The sequence below is a fragment of the Pristiophorus japonicus genome, chromosome 13 (genome assembly GCF_044704955.1).
Source record: "Pristiophorus japonicus isolate sPriJap1 chromosome 13, sPriJap1.hap1, whole genome shotgun sequence".
Classification (NCBI taxonomy): Eukaryota; Metazoa; Chordata; class Chondrichthyes; family Pristiophoridae; genus Pristiophorus; species Pristiophorus japonicus.
Genome location: NC_091989.1, coordinates 92,486,221 through 92,504,636, shown reverse-complemented (window position 1 = coordinate 92,504,636; position 18,416 = coordinate 92,486,221). Strand labels below are relative to the sequence as shown.

The 18,416-nt window shown below is 44.8% G+C and overlaps 1 protein-coding gene across 2 annotated transcripts in view; it reads left to right on the top strand.

Annotated features, from left to right (window-relative positions):
* Window positions 1–18,416, top strand: part of vac14 (vac14 homolog (S. cerevisiae)) — a 406,574-nt gene that overhangs the window by 159,865 nt on the left and 228,293 nt on the right. The gene's annotated exons all lie outside the window — the stretch shown is intronic.

Genomic DNA, 18,416 nt, shown 5'->3' with positions numbered 1-18,416 from the left:
AACGCCGCATGGAACTGTTTAGTCAGAATGCGATGTTATGAGGCCTTTATATTTTCTGTGTGTGAATGTTGGGGGAGTGGGTAAGGAGAGTGGAAAGGAACGTTGGAAGTGGTGTGGATTTAATCAGTGCTGAGAAACTATTTTGTGGTTTATGACCCAAGAAGCAGATCAGCTGGGTGAAACTCTCAAATCATTCTCAGCTGATTGGGGAGAAATGATCATCCAGGGCCAAGGTAGAAGTCAAGATGATCTTGGCTGATCTCCAGCATTTGCCATGAACTGCGTGAGTGAACCGATCCCCAGAGGCTTTGTGAAGGGAATGGCTGTCTTCCATTGTCAGTGCCATTGTTGGGGGTATGGGTCTCTTCTCCCTGTGTGGTCATTCATTTAATCATCCTGCCTCTCTCTCTCATTCCTGCTTTGTTGCGACTCAATCTCTTCAGAGAGCCAAGAGAAACGTTAATTATTTTCTCAGTTATAGTACGTCCAGACCAACCGTAATGTTGGGAACTGAACAACAGAAGCGAGTGCCTTAAATGAAAGGTTGAAGAGCTCAGTGAGTAAGATGAGGAGTATAGGCTATTCTATGACATCATAGAGTACATGTTGGGGGAGGGGACAGGTTATTCTTGATAAAATGGTCGATTCACCACCACTTTCCAGTGGCACCTTTTTACTGATTTTGGCATTTACTTCATCTGCCAGTGAAGTGTGAATAGTGCTGACCTCGTCACTCACCGACTAAGATGGAGGGGCCATCACTGGATATTGTGAATTGTTACACCAGTGCTCGGAGTGTGCACTCCAGTGCGTTGCAGAAGGAGGTAGTGGCAGACGGATAGAGGGCACCACATGGATCATGCCACAATTCCACTTGAAGTGGCAGTATGGCGAGAATGGAAGTCCTGAAGATGTCTGATTGAGTTCACTAGGTTGTGCCCCATCAACAGTGGTAGGGATGGCCATCAGTCTGTACGGTGCCAGGCTGAAATTTTTTTATCATCGATGAAGAAAAATGAGATAAATGGAGCACGTTAGGTATGTAGGTGGCACCTCGGAGGAACTCTATAATTGCACGAAGACTTAATTAGCGTCTGAATTGGGTCGGTGTGAGGCGACCATTTCAATGACAATGCCACAAGTTTGATTAAATCCCTTGATATCCCTTTCAACCAGTGATGGTGCATGGGATGGGGAGGGCACACGTGTTGTCTGATCTGTGCAGCTGGCTGCTTAATAAACATACGGAATTAATCTGAGTGTGCTCCATTCCTATCCCCTTGCCCCATCTGGGAGACACCCATCTGTCCATTATGTCCTCCGGAAAGCATTGCTGGGGCGGTTGGTCTCTCCACCCCTCTGCTAAAAGATGGGGAAAAATTCAGCAGGGACTCCTGCGTATATGAATATCAGGTGCGGATAGAATTGGACTGGGCTGTGGTGCCTTCCTCCTGCAGTCGAACAGCCTTATTGAAGCTTATTATGGCAGCTCACACCTGCAGAATGGCCTCGTGGGTCAAGTACTGGAAAAATCACAAAACATTCACAAGACCCTTTTCTAGCGACTATCTGCAAAAGAATTAAAAATAAAAACTTTAACTTACCTTTTTCATACCTACCGCCGTTCCAAGGACTGCACCAACAGGTTTCCCGCTGCGTTTTTTTTTACCCATCTACAGGTCACCGCTGAGCCAAATATCGGGCGAAAGCACTTTTTCCAGTATTGCACGCCGGCGGTCCGCACGCCGGCGGTCCGCTCCCCAGCAGTATTTCAAAACTGCCGGCGTGCAAAGCTTCAGGGAATTTCCCGCCGCACCATTTTCCGCCCAAAACGGCAAAATACCAGCAAAAAATCCGCCGGTTAATTTCCAGCTCTTTGTTCGTTAAGGGCTCTTTGGCTGTGAAGCTGCGTTTTTCCACCTCCGTAACATTACCCGTCTCCGCCCCTGCCTCAGCTCATCCGCTGCTGAAACCCTCATCCATGCCTTTTTGCCTCTGGACTTGACAACTCCGATGCACTCCTGGCTGTCTTCCCATATTCTACCCGACGTGAACTTGAGGTCATCCAAAACTCTGCTGCCCATGTCCTAACTCGCACCAAGTCCTGCCCACCCACCACCCCTGTACTTGTCGGCCTACATTGGCTCCCGGTTAAGCAACGCCTCGAATTCAAAATTCTCATCCTTGTTTATAAATCTCTCCATGTCCTCGCCCCTCCCAATCTCTGTAATCTTCTCCAGTCCCCCCCCCCCCCCCGAGATGTCTGCGCTCCTCAAATTCTGCCCTCTTGAGCATCCCTGATTATAGATTCCAGGGAACATTTGGTGTGGGATGTTGGATGAGCTCCAGTTTAAGTAAAACAATTTTAAATACTATGAATTTGGAAATTTAAGAAAAAGAATCTCTACTCTGGATTGGGAAGGCAAGAAAGGAAGTTGCTTTTGAACAACTGTTTCCCCTACTTCTGCCTTGGCTGACATTGGCCAACTTAGCACAAGCCAAGCATTGAACCTCTGAGTATGCTGGTGAGACAACGAGAGACCCGACCGATACAGGCTTTTAATAACTTGACTATTTGCTGGTTTCAAGAGTTTGTTCAGAGATGACTAAAGCCTCTGTCTAGTCACAAATCAAGTTTGATCACCAGATTGTAGTGTACACAGAGTTTTTATGATGGGTAAGCTTTACAAATTAAACATCTCTCTCATTTCCCTTCCCCTTCCCCTCCCCGATTGGCTGAGAGTTTATCCAGACTTTGTGCTTTCAACAACAACAACCTATATATATATATATATATATATATATATTGTGCCGTTAATGTAGTAAAACGTCCCAAGGGGCTTCGCAGGAGTGTTTTAAGACAAAACGAGTAAATTTGACACCGAGCCACATAAGAAATTACAGCAGATGACCAAAAGCTTGGTCAAAGAGGTAGGTTTTAAGGAGCGTCTTCAAGGAAGAAAGAGAGGTATAGAGAGGGAGTTCCAGAGCTAGGCAGCTGAAGGCATGGCCACCGAGCAGTTATAATGCGCAGCTTTCCAGATATCTCGCGTTGCCTGCTTTTCAATAGGAAAAACTGCGCATGTATGGTATTTTGAATGGGCCGCGGGACCCGAAAAATATTTACAGGGAATATTGTCACTCACCCATCGCTCCTTTGCTAGCCAGCCTACAGTGGCTCCTATTCAACCAATGCCTTCAATTTCAAATTCTCATCCTACTGTTTAAATCTCTTCATGGCCCCTCCTTTTTCTAACCTTCTCCAGCCCAGCAACTCGAACACTCTATTTCTCTGACTGATCTTGTATATCTCTTTCTCCAACCCCTTTCCATTGATCTCACCATTGACATCCATGCCTTTGACCCTCTGGGATACTCTGGAATCCCTCCCTAAATTGCTCACTCTCTCTCCTCTTTTCAGGCCCTCTTTAAAACCTCCCCCTTTGTCCAAGCTTTAGGTCACACCCCCTAATATCTCATTTGTCACAGTGAAGCCTCCTGGAACATTTTCTTATGTTCAGGGTGTGATATAAAGGGAAGTTCATGTTAATGCCACAAGTATTTCTATCTTTTATTTAGCCTATCACCAAAAACTCCTCATCTTGATTTAAGGCCATATAGTTGGGAGAACTGTTCAGAATTGCACTGTAATGGGATACTTTTTATACTAAAATAATAAATGAATCAGTTGGATAACTGTTAAATTCTCAGTAATGCCAATGCTAATTCAGGTCAGAAACAAATGTACAAAGCAATGGAATAATGATGCACAGGCACACTAAGGTCTCGGCGCTTAGTGTAAGTGGTATTGAGATAAATGGCTGTACTTAATTGAAAGCTTTTGGAGCAAAATGCCAACCATTGAATGCATGATTTTCCTGTGTTGCTGTCCAGTTCTACAACCAGTGATAGATTGCACCAACGTTGAGTGTACAGGAATGTTGATCATGCCTGCACTACAATGTAGACACATAATACAGTCACATAGCAAGGTTCTGGGCGGGGAATGCCCATTGGTCCATTGAGCCAACCTTTCCAAACCTTCCATCGCTTTCATGCTGCGATTCTGTCTCGTCTCTTCCAATAGGAATTCATCCATTCCTTTTCATCTGGTAATCTGTCCCACAATTCTATTGCCCATTTTAATTAAAAAAATATATATTTCCTAAATTTCTTCTTTTCTCCTGACATCCTTTAAAATACATCCCCTTGACCTTAAATCCCGTGCCCGACACAAGAACTTTCCTGGATCCCAATTCTCCACGCCCGTGAAAATCTCTCCTTGCTCTTTTTTTTTCTCCAGAGCTAAGTCTCAGTGTGAACAATTTTTGCTTGTACCCCCAGCCTTCTAATTTCATTATTGCCTTTAAGGCAGGGTCTGGGGGCAGTGGATCAATATTGTTGAAAACTTAGGGTCTGTCCATTTGCTGCTGAAACCCTCAACCATTCCTTTGTTACCTCTAGACGGGACCTTTCCAATGCTCTCCGGATTCCCACCTTACACCGTCCATAAACCTGAGCTCATCCAAAACTCTGCTGCCCTTATCCTAACTCGCACCAAGTCCCGTTAACCCATCACTCTTGTTGTTGCCAACCTAATTGGTTCCTGGTCCACCAATGGCTCAATTTAAAAGTTCTTACCCTTGTTTTCAAATCCTTCCATGGCCTCACCCCTTCCTACCTCTGTAACCTCCTCCAGCTCCACAACTCACCACGAACTCTGCGTCCCTCATACAATTTTTGTCTGATTATTCTCTTGTGAAGAGCCTTGTGTTGTTTTACTATGTTAAAGGTGTTGTATGAATTTTGTTGCCTTTAATATCCTCTTGGGTACAGCAGTACTGGTCACTTTGAGCACCTTTTGTTCAGGAGTGTGCCCATACTGCCCAATATCTAATTATATGATCAAATAACCCAGGGTAGTAATGACAGGAGCCACTTGTGATCGGAACTGAATATATTTTCCCTGAAATTCTGTGTTGGCCTTCCTGCCGGCATTTTAAAGAGAAATTACGCACCTACCTTAAGCTGCTGCCCACGTTCAACTTTCCGATGCTGAGGCCTCTCCTGACTGCCAGTCGCAGCGCGTACACGTTAGGGACGTGCGCAGGCCTGGAGCTGGAGTCACATGGCTCTAGGGAGCCAATCAGGTAAAGTATCATAGTAATAGGATTTCCATAAGGTCCTAAACTCCTATTACATTGATTGAGAAACAGCCCCAAACACCCAAAACACAGCCGCAAACACCCAAAACACGAATAGAAAATATACACTGCATTCATTTGAATTAGTTATTAATGTCTGGAAAAAAATATATATATTCCCAATTTTTTAACGTTTTTTAAAATAAACTTACCGTTGTGGGAAGGGTTTTTAATAAAATATGTTTTTATAACTTTATTTTCATATGTTTTTGTGTTTTTAAAACACTTGTGCCTGTAAAAATAGGCTATGCGCCTGCTTTTTCAGGCGCAAAATTTTTGAGGACATTTGTATGCGTAAATATTGGAAATTTTCACTTACAAATTTCCTCGCTCCCGATCTGCGGATGATCTGTCAAGCCAGAAACTTGACAGATCGGAAAAGCCGGCTTTCAGCGCATGCACGTTGCGAGCCGAAAACCAGCTTTTCCAATGCCTTTCCAGGAACTTCGTACAGACCCGGGGAGGCCGGAGTTTCAGGGCCCATGTCTTTTGCACGTGTCTTCATGTGCATCCCCCACCTTTTTGAAGGCGAATTTGGAAACATTTGGTATGCAGAAACTGACAGTACGTGAACATGCAGAATAACCATGAAAGCAAATTCCAATTAGCAGCTCAAATATAGGAAAATTGATAAAACATTTTGTGGCATGACCCTTTCGTGGGCTGGTGAATTGTTTTTGATTAGCCTTTTCGACTATTTCCAAATGCAGAAACTGGCCGTGTTTTTTACGTCCAGCCCTAGACCCTTTTCTCCAATAAGTCAACCCCCAGGAAGCAGAAGGGCTTCCTTTCCGTGCGACACCTTCCCGTGCAAGGTGACCACCGCCTCTGCCAGGACTGCTTTGTCCACAGACACCTGGTAACATGCCCACCTGAATAGAAGCGTCCTCACTGCAATGGATATGGTTATTTGTGCGACAAGATGACTAAATGCTTAATGTCCCTGCTCATCCTGGCTAGTTAGCCTGGGATGAGACAATCAGTTTGAAATAGACTGAGAGTTATGACATTTCCCAAACTAGCTTGTCTGGCTTTAATGCACATTCTACAATACCTGCATCCTGTGATCATTGTAAACCCAGCATTGAAGCACTGACCACACTTGATCAACTCCGCTGGGTAGGCCACATTGTCTGCCTGCCAGACACTAGACTCCCAAAGCAAGCGCTCTACTCGGAACTACTTCACAGCAAACGAGCCAAAGGTGGGCAGGACCTCTCAAAGCCTCCCTGATAAAGTGCAACATCCCCACCGACACCTGGAAGTTCCTGGCCAAAGACTGCCCTAAGTGGAGGAAGTGCATCTGGGAGGGCACTGAGCACCTCGAGTCTTATCGCTGAGGGCATGCAGAAAACAAGCGCAGGCAGCAGACAGAGTGTGCGGCAAACCTGTCCCACCCACCCCTTCCCTCGATGACTATCTGTCCCACCTGTGACAGGAACTGTGGTTCTCATTTTGGACTGTTCAACTGTTCAGCCACCTAAGGACTCACGTTTAGAGTGGCAGCAAGTCTTCCTCGATTCCAAGGGACAATCTATGATGATGTGTGAATTCACTTTCTTTTAAAACACAACCCTTAGACAATAACTCAGTCCCACAATCCTTTCTGTGAAGCAACAACTGATGTGACAAGTAAACTGACCTTTTGTCTCGAGGACCAGTGCAGGTGAAAGGTTCCTCTCTGCTTGTTGTAAGATTCTTCATTGACAGAGTCTGGATTGTTTTCCATCCAAGCTCACCAGCTACTTGGGCGTTGGCATTAAGTTAATAAACTCGGAGCCTGATGGTATCATGGTGTGGGTAATAGATCTGGTATACTCGTACAGTAAGGGATGCTCTTGAGGTTGGTGCAGTGTCTGGGGGAGGGTCAGCCTGTTTGTGATCCATGGTTTACCTCACCTTGGGGAAGCTCGATACAGGCAGTTGATGTGAAAGTGTTTCAAATGAGCACTTTGCCAAGAAAATCAAGTGAAACAAATAAGGATGAGAACGTAGATTGCAAACCTATTTTTTGATGTTTGTTGCCCGTAATTCTCCTGGATTTACACTGTATCCTTCAGCTTAAGGGAAGGGCTCATGGTCCGAGTTTGCGATTCTCTGAACAGGTTTAGATCACATTATAGGCTCTTTTTTTTTTCTCTACTCTCTCTTCCCTCGCCCCTCCTGCTGCCCTCAATAAAAATTCACTCCCTGTACCATCCTGGTAGTCGCGTGATCTGCAATCTGATTGAGCTGCTCTAACTTTGGTTTGAAGATACAAAATTGGAGGCGGCTGCCCTATCAACATCGGTTCAAATTGGCATCAGTGAGATTCCAGCAGTTTTATAAGTGAACAGAGTGTGGCTCTCTTGCTCTCGCTCTCTCGCTCGATAAAATGTCATTCGTTTTGATGCATGGCTTCAGTTGCATGCACAGGATGGTCACTGGGAACCAGACCTCGTGCGCTAGTCCTTGAATATTACTCTTAATACTAACTTTATTTCTTTAGGTTACTACACATATAGGACCAGAAATTCCAGCCTCCCCGGGTCCATACGGAGTGTGTACGGTCCCAGGAAGGCATCGCAAAAGCCGGTTTTCAGTGCACAATGCGCATGCACTGAAAACCGGCTTTTCCGATGGGTCAAGCTCCAGCTTGACAGATCCTCCGTATATGCAAAGACATTTGCAAAGGCAAGATTGCGGGATTTACCTATACCTTGCCCAGCAAATGTCCTGAAAACTCTTGCACCTGATAAAAAGCAGGCACATAGCCTACTGTTAGAGGCATAAGAGTTTTAAAATGCACACATATTTTAAAATAAAATGATAAAAACACATTTTATTTTTAAAAACCCTCCCCACTACGGTAAATTTATTTTAAACCATAATTTAAATTTTTAAAAAAATATATGTATATTTCTTATAATACATAAATAACTAATTTAAATTAATAAAAATATGTGGTGTATTTTTTCTATTTTTTAAGTTTTGTGTGTGTAGTTCCCATTATTATGAGTGAGAACATACTTTACCTGGTTGGCTGTCCAGAGCCATGTGACTCCAGCTCCAGCCCTGTGCACGCACTACGATGCAGTCAGTGGAGGTCTCAGGACCGAGAACTCGCGTGGGCGCAGCAGAACAGGTAGCTTAAGTCTTTCCCTCGATCGCCTGCAGGAATCAGCCGTCCGGGGTTTCTGAGCCAAGAGTGAAATGAACAGCACTGGAGGAACTTAGTGTTAAGTCATGGTACAATTGTAATTTTAAACCTGATAACCAGCAGGCAGAGTGGCGGTTTCCTGCAAATGTAGTGGGCAAGATAACTGGGCACAGCCCAGGGGTTGAAGGGCATGAATTAGGCTCTGCTGTGGTAACTCGGCCACATTTGAGTCATCCACCAGAGTTCACTGTTCTGACTTGTATGAGGAGCTAGCCCAGAACTATTCGTATCCAGGAGACCATAATGTGCCATGAGTCACCTTCAGAGGAAGAGCGATAAATTGAATACAGTTGATCAAGACAGGATGGGAGCGAAATGAGACCAGTTAAACTAGCTGTTATGGTCTTTGCAAATATGTTTATATTTTGTTGTGTATTCAACGTGGCTTCGCATTCCACATTCTTCAACTCATGAATGCAGCTGTTGACATGACTATCCAGTCATTCCTCACTGGTTAGTATTTTCTAATTTTTGATTTGCAGAGCTGAATCTCTTTCATGTCTGACTTCGTTGACCAGTGTCAAATAATTGAGTCTAACCAGCCTATTTGAGTATTTGACCTATTTTAATGGCCCTGCTGTAGAATATTGATGGAGCTTGCAGAGATTAGTTGGCCTGTTGTGCTTGGCTGGTGATTAAATAAAACAAATCTATCTTTCATTGTTCTTTTCAAAATGCAATTCGTTTGTGTTGCAATAATCCTAGAGGACCTGAATATATATCGTCCTCCTCACTGCTCTCACCAGCAGTGGTGGGTGGACGAGAAGGCGCCGAACACTTTGAGTCTCTTCGTTGGGAGCACGCGGAAGCCAAGCACAAACAGCGGAAGGAGAATACAAATCAAGCACCCCACCCACCCGTCCCTCCAACCACTATTTGCCCCACCTGTGACAGAGACTGTAGATCCCGCATTGGTCTCATCAGTCACCTTAGAACACATTTTAGTGTGGAAGCAATTCATCCTCTACTCACGGGACTGCTGAAGAAGGAGGGGGAGGAGGAGAAGACTTGTCTAAGCTGGTTATTTGAAGCTTTGTAACATGTCGTTGTCTCTCAAATCTTAATAATACATTGTCTTGCTGAGGCCACAACTCATAATGGAGCCAATTGATCACATGATTTTTATTGCTATGAGGAATCAGAGTAAATACATTAGGATGCATTTAGCTGAAGTGTACATAACCTTCACTTCATTAGATAATGTGATTTGTTTTAGCTGTCTATTTCATGTGTGCTTTGTAACAGTGTATTTATCCTCCAGCCTTGACGTCTCTCTCCAGTAACGCGTTTAATGTTGTGTCTGAACATCAATGATCTGTTATGATTGAATAAGCAAACAGTGTCTGCTAGTTTATTTGTACAGGATTGTTTTAAAAAGCCTTTTGAGCATATATACCACTGCTAGCAGTTTACCAAATCAAAACTGGCCATTTTAAAGAGATAATTTAGCCCTATAGTGCAGAGTGTGAGATTTAGATCAATACACAATTTACCTTGTGTAATATCTTACAGTATTGAGCCATGTGTTTAGTGACTTACGGTAAGGGTGCACACACTTGGGGATTTGTTGGTCGGCCACTGGCTAAGGTCACCTGCTCGGTGTTGAGGGGGATTTGTGTCGGGTTCTTGGCTGGATGCGTGAGGGTTTATAGTGTGTTGTGGCGGTATCCTCAATTGCTTTTGGGAATGGCAGTGTCCAACATTGATGCCGACAACATGCCATGTTTTGAGATCTAGATTCCCATCAAGGTAAATGATGTATAAGCAGGGCTAGCTCCAGTCTACTGCAGCTGGCATACTATTGGCACAGCTGCAAGTGCCATTCTTGTCTTTTGGGACTTTCGAAAGCATGACTGATTCTGGACTCCGTTTATTCTGTCATGTGAGAATTTGCATCCTTTAAGGTGCACTTGCACAGATTGTTAACACGCAGGTGTTCTATCCCGTCTGTACCAATGCGTGGAACTAATCAATCACCAGCTGAAATTGCTGGCTTGTTGAAACGGAGCTTGAAGCTTTAGTCTCGATGCTTCAAGTGTCAATGACTTGTACAAAATGCACAATCTACTCGGGTGGACCTATTTACTACACAGCCTGTCTATAGTTGAGAGCCAGGTATTGTCCACTGTGAGGAGCACTAATCCATCACCGCAGTTGATGCAAAGCACCTTGGGGGTTTTTGGGCTATTTCCTTGGGCAGGGCTTGTTTAAAAGAAAGACTTGCATTTATATAGTGTCTTTCGCGACCACTGAATGTCTCAAAGTGCTTTGAACATATTCAGGCAAGGCTGGAAAGCACAAGGAAACATCAAATTGCTAATAGGATGTAGAAGCACTGGAGAAAGTGCAAAAAGATTATAAGGACTTGAGGGTACAACTTCAAAGACTGAATAGGTGAGGGCTATATTCGCTAGAAAAGAGAAGACTTGAGGGGGGATCCTGATAGTCCAAAACTCGGGGCCATAAGTATAAGACAGTCATTAATAATTTCAGTAAGGAATTCAGGAGAAATGTCTTTACTCAGAATTGATTTGAATGTGGAACTCGCTGCCACATGGAGTAGTTGAGATGAATAGCATTTAAGGGGAAGTTAGATATGTTACATGAGGGAGAAAGGGATAGAAGGACATGGGATTAGATGAAGTATGGTCGGAGGAGGCTTGTGTGGAGCATAGACCAGTTGGGCTGAATAGCCTGTTTCTGTGCTGTACATTCTATGGAATCAGAACAGCCTGTGAGCAACTCCAGAGATAAAAGTCAAGGACAAGAGCCAACATCCAACTTGACTTTCATTTAGAATAAACAGATGCTCTTTTACTTTGGATGAAGATTTAGCTTAGAGTCCTAACGTCCTTTAAGAGACTGACAAAGACTCAAATCTTTTTATGAATACTGCTTCTACCACTTCAGCTGATCAGTAACACCCTGCCACAGCACCATGACATGTCCACTCTTCTCCCCCACCCCCGTCCTACTCCTTCCAAAAATTCCATCAGCAACAGGAAGATCTTGCATTTATATAGCTCCTATTACAAGCTCAGGATGGGCCAAAGTGCTTCAGAGTGAATGAAGTACTTTATGAAGTGTAGTCACTATTATAATGCAGACAAACGCTGCAGCCAATTTGTGCACAGCAAGGTCCCACAAACAGCAATGAGGTTAATGACCAGTTACTTTGTTTTGGTGATGTTAGCTAAGGGATAAATGTTTGCCAGCACACCGTGGAGAACTCCTCCTCTGAGTGGTGCCATGGGATCTTTTATGTCCTCCTCAGAGGGCAGACAGGGCCTTGGTTTAACATTTCATCTGAAAGATAGTTGGTTGATCCGGATCAGGATGCCTGCTTGAAGTATCTCGAGTAAACGAGTGGAGTGAATGCACAACACTATTTGGCCTGACATCAGTCCCTAGAATCTTCAGTTGCCATTCTGAAGTGGCACCTCCTTGTGGTAAAGATGTTCCTTGTTTAACATTATATAGGCCACTGGCTGGTACACAAATCATCCATGGAGGAAGTGATCATACAGATCTCCGCACTGTAGGAACCTTTAGTAAGCTACCAAGTTGTACAAGTGTACTGCGTTGTCATAATGGTACCCATTTCCTAATTGTGTTGGAGATGATTGTATACTTAACAAAAACATTGTTGATTTATTAAACTCTCCTGTCACTAAGCTCAATCATATAACTGATTGTTGGCAGATGTCCATTTGTTGAAGATCTTCGAGCTGTGTTGGTTCTTCAATGCAGATGTCCTTCAGTGTGGTTTAATGCAACGTGATGGCGGGAATTATCCATACCATATGCAAGCGTAAACCATGCAGGATTATCCTCTTAAAGCCATGAAGAAGGAGAGACTCCTAGGGGATCATAATTTATGAAGCACTGAAAGTTCTTGACCAGTGCCCTGAGCATGTAGAGAAAGAAAAGTTGTTAGCATATAGAGCTATGGTTGTTAAATGCAGTAGAGATCATATTTAAGGAGCGTCTTGAAGGAGGAGAGAGGTTTAAGCAGGGAGTTCGAGTTTGGGGCCTAGGCAACAAAGCACGACCACTAATAGTTGAGCGATTACAATCAGAGATGCTCAAGAGGGCAGAATTAGAGGAGTGCAGACATCTTGGGGGGGGCGTGGGGATTGTAGGGCTGGAGGGGATTAGAGATAGGGAGGGACGAGGCCATGGAGGGATTTGAAAATAAGGATGAGAATTTTGAAATCGAGGCGTTGCTTAACCGGAAGCCAATATAGGTCAGCTAGCACGGGTGATGGGTGAGCGGGACTTGATGCGAGTTGGGACACGGGCAGCCAAGTTTTGGATCACCTCTAGTTTACGCAGGGTAGGATGTGGAATGGTCTAGTCTAACGGTAATAAAGGCACGGATGAGAGCTTCAGCAGAGGATGAGCTGAGGCAAGGGCGGGGACAGGTGATGTTACGGAGGTGGAAATAAGTGGTCTTATGCTGCGGATATGTGGTTGAAAGTTCATTTCAGGATCAACTATGACACCAAGGTTGCGAACAGTCTGTTTTGCTACAGGCTTTAAAAAGGAAACGGGACTAATTCCTGGGGCGAAAAGACTTCTCGATTTATAGAAGGTAGGTGGAGCCAGCTTGTTAGTGCCGTCGGCTGTAGCAACCTCCTGGAACTAACTTAATTGCCTTCAGGGATTGCAGCAACATTTCCAGGAGTATATTTTCCTAAATTGGCCTGTGGTTTTTAGGTTTTAATTTACGGAGTGAATGTTGACACTACTGTGCCAGCCAATGAGTTGGGGTGGGTCTTGTGGCTTTAAGTTAGTCTCCAAACTCAAAGAAAAACAGACTTGCATTTATATAACGACTTTCACGACCACTGGACGTCTCAAAGTGCTTTACAACCTATGAAGTACCTTTTGGAGTGTAGTCACTTGTAATGCGGGAAACGCAGCAACCAACTTGCGCACAGCAAGATCCAATAAAAAGCATTGTGATAATGACCAGATAATCTGTTTTTGTTACGTTGATTGAGGGATAAATATCAGCCAGGACACTGGGGATAGCTCCCCTGCTCCTCTTCGAAATACTGCCGTGGGATCTTTTGCGTCCACCTGAGAGCAGACAGGACCTCGGTTTAACGTCTCATCCGAAGGACGGCACCTCTGACAGTGCAACACTCCCTCAGCACTGCACTGTAGTGTCAGCCTGGATTATGTGCTCAAGTTCCTGGAGTGGAACTTGAACCCACAACCTTCTGACTCAGGAGGCGAGTGTGCCACAGTTGACAAACTACAAGAGAGTCTCCCCAGTCCACGGGATTAGTTCTCCAGCAGAATGCAGAGTAGAGGATAGTTACATAATACAGATTCTGTGCGTAAAATCAATCCCATTCACTTACAGCAGTGCGGTCTCCAGGCGTGGTCATCTCCATTCTGGCCAGGACTTGTGGAGTCACTGTATGCAGCCATTAACTTATCACGAGATTAGATGATGGGGCTTGGGGTAGGCAAGGCTGGGGGGCGGGGGGCGGGGGGTTGGAGATAATGGTATACATAGATTGCACCATGTAGGGACAGAGCAGGTTAGATGGATCAGTTGGTCTTTCTCTGTCCTTGTTCATATGTTTGTATGCACCATGGTATAGAACATCCCATGGAAACCTAGCCCAGAAACGCATTCTGCAGGGATTAGAGAGAGGAAGTAACAAACTCTTACCGACTGAAGTAGGGAAAGGTTAGTGCTGGCAGTATTGCTTACATGACACTTTGAGATATATATAAGCCAGCTGGTATTTGGCCAGCTTGAAATCCTAGGTAATTAAAGTTGTTAAACCACACACTTCCATTGAGGCGCTTTTTTAAAAAGGAATATTGGCGCTCGTTGTTTAGTCACATAAAGCTGCATTCAAGACATGCTGCATAGAGCTTTCATTGGTTATGAATAGACTACTATGTCATGAGCGTGCTCTGAATTTAAAATTTGGAAGGAAATGGCTTTGTAGCGAGCACAAGCAGAGCTACCACTAGGAGTCGTTTGAGGGCCAATCCCCTTTGATAGTGAAGATGTAGATGGAGGTCTTTGGGGGTGAGGGGCTGGGGTGGGGGAGTGGGGGGGATGAGAGTCCTTGTGATCGGTGTCAAATGGCCGCCTATCTGAGACTGAGTTGAGGAGGGATTTCTTCTCTGAGGGTTGTAAATCTGTGGAGTTCGCTGCCTCAGAGCTGTGGAAGCTGGGACATTGAATGGACTTAAGATGGAAATAGACAGTTTCTGAAACGATAAGGGGTTATGGGGAGCGGGCAGGGAAATGGACCTGAGTCCATGATCGGTCAGCCATGATCGTAATAAATGGCAGAGCAGGCTCGAGGGGCCGTACGGCCTACTTCTGCTCCTATTTCTTATGTTCTTATGAGAACTCTCCCTGCTCTTTGTTCTACAGGAAGGATTGTAACTTTCTATCCGAACCTCTGGAACAACCAGACGGACCTCAGTTTAACTTCTCATCCGAAAGATGGCTCCTCCAACAGTGCTGCACTCCCACAGCACTGCACTGAAGTGTCTGCCAAGATTATAGCAGTGCAGTGGTACTGGTCTAATAGCCCAAAGATGATGAGTTCAAATCAAACCATTGTAATTTCTAAGCTTGAACTCAATAAATGTTCTGATTTGTGGCTGTCATTACTGACCGTGGAATCTTTTGGATTTGGCTCGGTGGCACAATGGATAGTGCATTGCTGCTCTTGTGAGCGGTTTGGGTGGCATTCAAAGGTCATGGGTTCAAATCTAGAGTTGAATTTATGCCATATAAATATTTCAAGTGGATGATGGTCTATAGTGAGAGAACAGAGCGGTGGAATTAATTTTGGATTGCTTGAGCATTGAGCTGGCAGGGGCACGATGGCCTTGTCCATCTATGTTTCTATTGTGCTTCAAGCCTGGAACCACAAATGTCTGACTCTGCGGTGGCGGTACTACCAGAATGAGCCAAGCTAACACTTGTATATATCAGTCCTTTATCAGAATGAGGCGTAAATTATACTTATATTTTAATTTCCCTGGGTATACTGTTACTTTCTAATGGACCTAAATTGCAAGGTTTTTAAGTTAGTGTTTATTGAATTTTACCTGTGATGCAACTTAGCAACAGAGATCGACATCAGTATGTTAACCAAAGTTACAACAACAACTTGTATTTATATAGTGCCTTTAACGTAGTGAAACGTCCTGAGGTGCTTCTCAGGAGTATTATGAGATAAAAATTTGACACTAAGCCACAGAAGTAGAAAATAGGGCAGGTGACTAAAAGCTTGGTCAAAGAGGTATGTCTTGAAGAATGAAAAAGGTACAAAGGCGGTGAGGTTTGGGCAGGGAGTTCCAGAGCTTGGGGCCTCGGCAACAGAAGACACGGCCACCAGTGGCTGAGCGATTTATAATCAGGGATGCTCAAGAGGGCAGAATTAGAGGAGCGCAGACATCTTGTGGGGTTGTGGGGCAGGAGGAGATTACAGAGATAGGGAGGGGCGGGGCTATGGAGGGGTTTGAAAATAAGGATGAGAATTTTGAAATCGAAGCATTGCTTAACTGGAAGCCAATGTAGGTCAGTGTGCACAGGGGGGTGATGGGTGAGTGGGACTTGGTGCGAGTTCGGACACGGGCAGCCAAGTTTTGGATCACCTCTAGTTTACATAGGGTAGAATGTGAGAGGCCACACCTTTCCCTCCAAAGTCTTTTAGCCTCAGAGGCAGCACAAAGTGGTTTTGAAATGGGTACGTGGAGCTGGAATCAATCTTTCCCAGTGCTACCCCTGGAAGTGGGAAAGAATTGTGTGTCTTCCTATTTTAAGTTGGCTGACTAGCATCATACAAGAAAAAGGGCCAGAGTGTGGAGAGCAGAGTGAATTGATTGCAGCTTGAACAAGTTGCGTAACCTCTACACCTTTACCATTTTGTTTTAGTGGCCGTTAATTCGGGCTAAAGGCAGCTGGTCTGCTTTCAGCTGAACTCGAGTTTCCAACTCGAGGGCGGTGTATTACTGATAACTCAATATAACTCAAACAATTATCCGATCATTTTAAATTAAATAATTGTAACTAAAACGGGAATTTAGTGGTTAAGAATGTCCCCGATGTTGGGGAAGACCAGAACCAGGGGTCACAGTCTAAGGATAAGGGGTAAGCCATTTAGGACCGAGATGAGGAGAAACTTCTTCATTCACAGAATTGTGAACCTGTGGAATTATCTACCACAGAAAGTTGTTGAGGCCAGTTCATTAGATAGCTCCAAAAGGGAGTTAGATATGGCCCTTACGGCTAAAGGGATCAAGGGGTATGGAGAGAAAGCAGGAATGGAGTACTGAAGTTGCATGATCAGCCATGATCATGATGAATGGTGATGCAGGCTCGAAGGGCCGAATGGCCTACTCCTGCACCTATTTTCTATGTTAAGAGTGCGTTGGAATAGTCCAGACTAAAGGTAACAAAGGCACGGATTAGGGCTTCAGCAACAGATGAGTTGAGGCAAGGGCGGAGACTAGCGATGTTACGGAGGTGGAAATAGGCGGTCTTATTTATGCTGTGGATATATGGTCGAAAGCTCATTTCAGGGTCAAATATGACACCAAGGTTGCAAACAGTCTGGTTCAGCCTCCGACAGGAGTTGGGGAGAGGGATGGAGTCCGTGGCTAGGGAAAGTTAAGTTCAGTGAGAAGCCAAAGTTGTTATTGGTTCTCTAAGTGGGAGCAATAGAACTCCAGCACTGAGGGAGGGTAAATAAGGTGAGAGGGAAGGATAGTACCAGTTTGTATTGAGATAAAGCCCAGCTCTCAATGTGCTGTGAAGCACAATATTGAGGGAATGGTTTGACTGTAGGAACCTGATGCCTGTCACCAAAAACTGCATAATAGAAACTCGAGGAACTGACCGAATCTCAGTTGGTGAAAGGAATGTGTAAGTGGATATCCGAGGCCAGCAGGGACAAGGCTGTAGCCCCAGCCTGTCCTCCTCTCCGCCTGCAAGCTGTTCTGCTACAATTGCCCTCAACATACTTGGAGGAGGGGAAAAAGAAAGTAAGTCTTGGATTTATATAGCGTCTTTTACAACCACCGGACGTCTCCGTGCTTTACAGCCAATGAAGTACTTTTGGAGTGTTGTCACTGTTGTAATGTGGGAAATGCAGCAGCCAATTTGCGCACAGCAAGCTCCCACAAACAGCAATGTAATAATGACAAAGTAATTTGTTTTTTGTCATGTTGATTGAGGGATAAATATTGGCCAGGACACTGGGGATAACTCCCCTGCTCCTCTTCAAAATAGTGCCATGGGATCTTTTACATCTACCTGAGAGCAGGCGGGGCCTCGGTTTAATGTGTCATCCGAAAGACAGCACCTCTGACAGTGCAGCACTCCCTCAGCACTGCTCTGGAGTGGAAGCCCGTATTTCTGCCTCTCATCACTGTCCTGTGACACCCCACTGGCAAATGAGCAAATGTGGATATTGTCTTCATTCACAAATGATAAATGGCCTGTTGTGCATCCTGCAACTGTACCCTAGCATTAGCTGCTGTGCTCAGAAGAGGAACAAAGTGGGTGGAAGAACACTTTCCCAGAACCCTATCTGTCCATGTATAGGATAATGGGCGTGTGCTAGAATCTTTAATCATAGAAATTTACAGCACGGAATGAGGCCATTCGGCCCATCGTATCCGCGCCGGCCGACAAAAAGCTATCCAGCCTAATCCCACTTCCCAGCTCTTGGTCCGTAGCCCTGTAGGTTACAGCACTTCAGGTGCACATCCATGCATTTTTTAAATGTGGTGAGGGTTTCTGCCTCTACCATCCTTTCAGGCAGAGAGTTCCAGACCCCCACCACTCTCTGGGTGATGAAATTTTCCCTCATATCTCCATTAAACCTCCCCCCAATTACTTCAAATCTCTGCCACCTGGTTGTTGACCCCTCTGCCATGGGAAACAGGTCCTTCCTATCCACTGTATCCAGGCCCCTCATAATTTTATACACCTCAATCAGGTTTCCCCTAAGCCTCCT